This window comes from Myxine glutinosa, chromosome 3 (genome assembly GCF_964187855.1).
Source record: "Myxine glutinosa chromosome 3, kmMyxGlut1.1, whole genome shotgun sequence".
In the NCBI taxonomy this organism is placed as follows: Eukaryota; Metazoa; Chordata; class Myxini; order Myxiniformes; family Myxinidae; genus Myxine; species Myxine glutinosa.
In genome coordinates, this window is record NC_136263.1 from 66,699,193 (window position 1) to 66,706,919 (window position 7,727).

The window sequence follows — 7,727 nt, forward strand, 5'->3', positions numbered from 1 at the left end:
GGAGAGAAGGGGAAGCACACAAACACAACATTTGAGAGCAGGGAGAAGTGTGGGGAGGGAGAGGGCTTGGGGGGAGGAGGTGTGGGAAGGGGGGGGGGGGGGGGTGAGGTATAAAACACAAGGAGACCATGGACTTCCAGGACAGAAGTTGGTATTTCAAAAAAGTGTAGGATTTGGGGTGAAATTAGCGGGGGTAGAAAAGATCAAGGTTTTGGATGGGGGAAGATAAGAGATGGTGGTGAACAGCTGTTTTAAAGATCTGGAGGGTGGAGTGGGATTGAAGAGAGTGAGGGAGTTTGTTCCAGAGGTGGGAGAAAAGAGGAATGAAGGAGTGAAGGTGAGCAGAAAGTCTTGATTTTGGCAGTTTAACCATAAGAGGGTTGCAGGCAGATCTTGTGCGACCTGTAGGAATACTTGGGGGACAGAGCCCAGAGAGAGCTGGGGGGGCAAGGCCAGAGAGGAGTCGGTAGAAGATGGAAAGACCACCAACCTGCCTGCGGTGAGTGAGTGAGAGGCCCTTGGAGTTAGCTTCATCGCGGGAGATTCCAATGATTCTGAACGCTTTGGTTTCAACAGCGTGAAGACGAGCTATGTGTGAGGCAGGAGCACCAGACCAGAGGGGAGAACAGTATTCCATAGAGCTGCGGATGAAAGCCTTGTATGTGGTGAGGAGCTCAGGTGTGCCAAGGAAGGACTTCGCACGACGGAGGATGCCCAGTCGGCGACTGGCTTTGGAGGCCAGATTTGAAATGTGGTTTTCCCAGGAAAGATCATGGCAGATAGTGAGACCCAAAAGCTTGAATGACAGAACTTCTTGGAGAGGATTATTCAGAAAGTGGATGGGAGGGTTGTCCAGTCGGTCTTTTCGGAGAGACATCGTAAGAGTGTGAGATTTGTCAGGATTGAAAGACATGTTCCACTTGTTTGCCCAGTCTGTGATTTTGTCCAGGTCTGCAGAGAGTGAGGAGGCTGCAGACTGCCGATCTGAGGGATGAGGAATGGAGCGACAGAGAGTAGAGTCGTCAGCAAAGAGATAGAGAGGATTTTCAAGAGAGTCAGAGAGACCATTGATGAAGACCAGAAAAAGCTGCAACTATTAGAAAATGTATCCCAGTCTTGGACTTAGCAAAGGACCTTCATGCTGGGGAAATTCCCCCCAATACGCGGTATCATCGCCGATGTCGGAGTCTTTTTACAATGAAAAGAGACCTGGACGCAATAGTGAAAAAAGAAACTACGAAGGAAGAATCTGCTGCGGACATTTTTTGAGGCAGCCGCGGAGGAAAAGCATTGGTACGGGCAGAGTATATGATGCCACGTGTATATTCTGTCTGTATGTTAAGTATCTTAAAGGACAAAATACAAGAGAACGATTAGTGCAATGTCGAGAGCTGCGCGCTGACCAAACAGTATGGGATGCTGCTTTACGAAAAAAAGGACACGAGGATTCTAGCCCTCCTTGATCGAGAACTAGTGGCAGCAGAAGATCATTACCACCGCACATGCTATCGTTTTTCCACAAAGGAGGATCATGAATTGTCTCAGGGGGGTAGGCAAGACATTGATGATCCTGATACTAAGTATGCTAATGCTAAGCGCAGGAGATACATTCAAAATGACTTCATCCTTAACCCAAATATCATTCCAATGACACATCTAACATCCAAATTAGCTACGTCTTCTTGCTCATGGCATCAAAGAAGTGAAACCATTAACAAAGAAACACTTATGCAGAAAGCTAGAACAAGAGTTTGGCAAAACTCTCCGGTTTGTAAATGATACAAACGGTAAACTTCTGGTTTATCCAGCAAGCCTGAAAACTGACCAGCTTGCAAAGGAACACTTTTCCATGAGAGAGGAATACAACATCGTCTCGTCCCAGGAGGAAGACAATGTCTTGACAAAAGCAGCCTTACAACTTCGGAAAATTATCAGAGCGCAGGAGATAAGTAAGGAGTGGCCTCCGGATGCTGAAATAAAGAACTGTTGTGTTCCTGAGCCTGTTAAACGTTTCTTCTGCACACTACTAACCGGAGATATAGGCAATAACTCAAATTCAGAGGGTAGAGAGACTGGGAAATTCATTTGGGCAAGACCTGGTGTATAATATTACGAACAGCAGGGAAAAAACACCTAAGCATGTTCTCTTACCTTTCGTGGTAAAATCATTGACATTAACTCGACATTTCCTTCAGACATCAAATCGTTTAAGGCACGGTGTATCATCTATCTATAATTCCAGCAATCTCTGTGTGAATGTCTGTGTGTATGTGTGTATGTGTGTATGTGTGTATGTGTGTCTGACCGCTGTTTCTCGACAACTACCGGTCCGATATACTTGAAACTTGCCAGGTATATTGCTGGGGACCCGAGGATGTGCCTTTTCAAGGTTTGAAATTAATCGGACAAGTAGTTACCGAGCTATGGCGATTTAGCCGTTCGCCGTTCGCTTTGGCTTTACGAATGGACCAAACCATTTCATGTAAATAGAGGGGGGGGGGGGGGTTCTGTGGTCGTTATTGGCTTTGCGAATGGACCAAACCATTTCATGTAAATAGAGGGGGGGGGGATATAATTTTAGATATATATATAGTACGGGCATGCCCTAGTATTCAAAACTTGAGGAAATAAGACACGGCTCTTAATCTGCAAAAGTTGTCATGTGGTGAAGACACCCCACTACCATCTGACATTCATCCAGGTGTCTTTACAACATTAGCTTGGGATAACATTGATCGTCTTGAGGAAACATTGAGTGGAGGGGGGACATCACAGGGTAAATAGCATAGCTGTTCAAAGAAAACTAATCGGGCCACTCGCAGATAGACGCACTCCCATAGTTGAGAAATCGAAGAAGCGAAGCATTACATCAGAGACAGATTCAATACCATTGTATATTGCTGGTAAAGCCCCTGTCACACCTTGACGATTTAGCCAGCGTATGCCGACGTATCAAAATTTATCTAAAACGCTGGCGTTCGCTGAACTATCGATGTTTTTTTTCAGTTTTGGGCGTATAATAGCGTATTCATAACGAGTTGGACGTATGCATAACGTATTAGTAACGTACACAGAACGTTTCGATAACTTAGAGATAACTTATACCAACGAATGCTTAGCGTGTTGTCAGCGTTCACAACTTATGCCCAACGATAGTCTACCTGATGCATAGCGCGGTAGCGCGCGGCAGCGTATCGCCGACGATCACGTGGCGTAGCCTATTAAAAGGCTGCCGCTCGACGATTCAAATCATAACCGCACTAGACATCGAAGTGTCAACACACCGTCATGCCGAAGAAAACTTCGAAGAATGCTACCAAGAAGTCTCCTGGCCGTGGCCATGGCCGTGGACGCGGACGCAAGGAGGATCCATCATCACCCACACCCTCCCCATCACGCTCACCCTCTGACGGAGAGGATGCTGGTTCCAATGCCTCCCGGGCATCGTCGGTGGCATCGATAGCTGCGTCCGTGGCCTCCACCTCCTCTCAGCCAACCCTTGCGAAGGAGAGTGCCAAGAAGACACAGTTTTGTCTTGATGTCCAAGAGGAGCAGCTCATGTGTGATTTCCTTCGCGAGAACGCCATCCTCTGGGACATCAAGAAGACTGACTACCGGAGGGTGGACAAGACGGCAAAGCTCTGGGAGGATCAAGCCAAGGCCATGGGGAAGACTGTCGAGCACCTTCAAGGGTGGTTCAAGTCCCTGCGAGACACCCACACTGGTCTCGACAAGAAGAAGAGCGGTGACGGCGCCCCGGAAATGACAGAGAGGGAGCAGTGGGTGAAGGCAAACTTCGGCTTCCTCAAGACTGTGGTCCGCCATCGTGCTGAGCCCGTCAACAGTGTAAGTATAAACACATATTAATATCAATACTAATATTTATTTATATTAGTTTTACTGTACTACAGATCTCTAAGCAAATTAATCATTGATTACTACAAATCATTGAATTTGCCTCGTATTTTTGCCTTGTATTTTACTAATCAATTGTCATAATTGCAGGTAAAGGAAACCATTGCAGCACACAGCGGGGACCTCGAGGCTGCCGAGGCTGCCTGTGCAGAGATCGTGGTTGATGATGACAGCACACCCTCCCCTGTCCCCTCTTCATCCTCACAGGGCAAGGGGAAGCGTGGCCAGGACGATGACCAGTTGCTGCAGTCACTCCAGAAGAGGGTGCACGAGTCCGGGGAGCTCCTCAAAGGTCTCGCACAGCCTCAGCCCATCACAGCCACCGCAGCCTTCGCCAACTATGTGCGTGACCAGCCTGGTCAGCATGTCTAAGCGCAAGTTCCGGAAGGCAAGGTCGCGCATCAACACCATCCTCAGTGAGCTGATAGATGAGCAGAGTGATGAGGAAGAACCCCCCATAGTCCCCACCTTCCCTGCTCCTGCTTCCGTGCGACCAAGTTCAGCACCAGCTACCTACACCCCCACGGCGTCGGAGATGTACCAGCCACCTCCCCACATGTGGAGACACAAGGCACCGGCTGCGTCACTCTGGGGCTCACAGACAACTGACTGTGGACCCGTACATGCAGCAGCCATTGCAGCCACAGTACCAACAGCAGCAGCCTCAGTACCAGCGGATGATGCCTCCTCCCCCTCAGCACGGGTTCCAGCCTCCTCCTCCTCCTCAGATCACGCAGCAGCCAAGCTCCACCTCTGCATCTGCTGCTATAGGCTCGGCTGGCCAGGTACTGAACCAGAGCCCAAGCGCCTTTGACACTAGCGGTCAGAGTCTGTATAACATCTCTGGACTCTCAGGACTGCTCAACCTGTCCAGCGGTCCTGATGCTGCAAGCAGCCCGTCTGGGGAGCTGAAGACACCTCCACCACCAGAGAAGAACAACTAGTTACAGTGACAGTGACAGTTGTGTACTTCTCAAGATTAGCAGAGACATTGTTTTGGCCATGTTTGTGCCATTTTGTATATACGTTTGACCATTGTTATCATGTTCCATTATTTTTCAGAGCACTGAATAAAAGTTGAGCAAACTCTTGATGTTTGTTGATGTTATTGTTTTAATATTTAATTCATAAACAATAATTAACAATAATAAATTATGGCCTTATCCCGTATGTCTTTGTCCTTTGTAAATCAATGAAAAGTAGTTGGTTAAAACCTGTTCGCTGCCCTCATCTGTCCATCAGCCTACTTTGGCTTCTCACTGTGAGGAAAGAGACAAGCTTACTGCTGTCTGGGTTACATCCTGTCAGGGGAAGGGCTCTAGAAAACTTCAAAAAGACCGAGTCAGGCTGGTTGAGGGCAGCTGGCGGAAATTACAAGCAGGTTGGGATAAGATTTTTGTCCTATCCTATCTGAAAATTAGTTACTTCCCTTGGCAGCGAACAGGTTAATAATATTTTGTGTTTATCTTTATTATCTTTATGTTATAAGTGTGGTCATTACCTTTGATCAAAAATAAAAACAAAACTGCTGTTAATTTTTATATAGAAAGTTATATATATATACATATATATATATAAGGAAGGGAATCACTGACTCCCTTTGGGTCCATATAAATATATATGTTTATTCATACACTTTGAAAAAGGTATAATAATATAATGTACAGTCAATACAAACGTATTACAAAGTAACAAGAACATTTTTTATTTGTTGAATTGTACATGTATATTGCAAAGTGCATAATTGAAAAAAAGCTTTTTATACGATGTTCATTTCAAGAGGAATCTTACTGTCTCTGAGGTCCTTTATTGCCTGAACAATGCAGTAATACAAATATCTAAATCATCCTATCTTGCCACGGAACTGCGCCAGCTGGGGAGTTAACCCAGTGCTTGAGGAGATTCCTCTGTTTCTTTCCGTCCTTGGAGGCAGTGTTGGGGCCAGTAGCTGTCTGTGTATCCTCCAAGTGATGTCCCTCTCGCCATGCTCCTGGAACAAGGTCGCGGTTCTCATTCTCTGCCCGGTCAAGCTGCTGGTTCTGTAGTCCTGGGTACCTGGAATTTGAATTTGATTTTATTTACTTATAAAGCGCACCTATAATAAAAACATATATTCTAATGCGCTGTACAATAAAAAGTAATATAATGATACATATAACATTTAAGGTAAATCATATAATGTTTATAAGCATAGGCTAAAAGTTAAATTGCATTGTATACTGTATAATATATGCTATGTAAACATGAATTACCTGGTCCTCATGAGGTTGTGCAGGATCAAGCATGCTTTGACAATGAGCTTGATTGACAGTGGAGGGGTGATGCTGCATGGTACTTAGCAGAACCTGGAATCTGTTAGCCAGGATGCCGAATGCATTTTCTACTACCCTCCTTGCTCGGCTAAGCCTGTAGTTGAAGATGCGTTGTTCATTCGTCAGACCCCGGAGGCTGTATGGCTTCATCATGGTTGGTCGTAAGGCGAAGGCATCGTCACCGATAAATAAGTTAGGCATGTCCTGGTTGTCGTTGGGAAGAGGCTCAGTGTCAGGGAAACCAAGGGTACCGTCTTCAGCGCATTCCTTCAGCTCACAGTCATTGTATATCTGCGCATCTGATGCTGATCCAGTACCGCCGACATCTGCCCAAATGAATTTGTAGTCAGCATCCACAAGCGCCATCAGAACAATGGAGTAGAATCCTTTGTAGTTGAAGTATTGGGACCCACTCTTTGGAGGACAGCGGCAGGCCACGTGCTTCCCGTCAAGTGCCCCACATGTATGGGGAAAGTTCCATCGTTGGAAGAACTTGTCAGCTATGGCGCGCCAACCACCAGGAGTACTTGGGCAAACCAGCACCTCATCCACGTATTCGTCAATACTGGCTTGACAGACTTCTCTGACCACTAGGGACTGGGTGTTGTGAGGGACCCTCCATCCGAACTTCATCGAGGCATACTTGTTTCCAGAGGCAAGGTGACACAAAGTCAGTGAAAGCTTCATGCCAGGCTCAAGCGGCTCCCTGTAGAAGGTGTACTGCTTGGTTATCCTTGGACCCACTCTGGCTAGCAGCTCGTCGAACATCGCTGGGGGCACACGCAGGAAGTTGGTGAAGGATGCATGGTCCTCGTTACTGAGTTCCACCATGAGCTGGTCATACATGCCAAACTGCCGTCGCCTCCCGATCCATGGTCTCACCCAGTTCCTTCTCCTCCGTTCACCTCTTCTTCTCCTGGCTCTATTGGCACGCAACTGGTACAGTGTCAAATCGATGAGGTCATGTTGATGTTGGAGGACAGCTAGTAGGTATTCTCGTCTCAGCCTTGCCGGATCCTCCATCTCTCGGATGACATGGACATCTGCTCACCATGGAGTCTGGAACACTGACGGGTTCCTCCTGTGAACCCCATTTGTATATACCAATTCCCCTAAACGCTGCCAATACGCCATTATACGGTAGCTGTAAGTTAGAAACATGTTCAGTAAGTTCTGTGGTCGTCCGGAAGACGTCAAATACGTCTACATACGTCAATATGCGTTGGAGATACGTTACACATAGGTTCAAAGCACGTTACTCATAGGTTAGAAATAAGTTTCTGGTACGCTAGACATTATCTCGACTTACGAGTAACTTACAAGCAACGTGTGTCGACATGTGTCAACGATCGCCTAACGTGCCTACAACTTATGGCCAGCGTATGCGGAACGTGTGAGTCATACGCTGGCATACGTCGACATATTTTGCGCATGCACAAAATTTGTCGACGAGCTCGGCATACTCCGACGTGTGCCAGCGTGCTTTTAACGTATACAAAA

General features: G+C 46.8%; 1 long non-coding RNA gene across 1 annotated transcript; it reads right to left on the reverse strand.

Annotated features, from left to right (window-relative positions):
• Positions 1–5,596: 5,596 nt before the first annotated feature.
• LOC137424026 (uncharacterized) lies at positions 5,597–6,218 on the reverse strand. The gene is made up of 2 exons (XR_010983879.1): positions 6,168–6,218; positions 5,597–5,970 (listed from the first exon to the last, which is right to left on the reverse strand). It is a non-coding gene; the product is annotated as an uncharacterized LOC137424026 (long non-coding RNA).
• Positions 6,219–7,727: the final 1,509 nt, after the last annotated feature.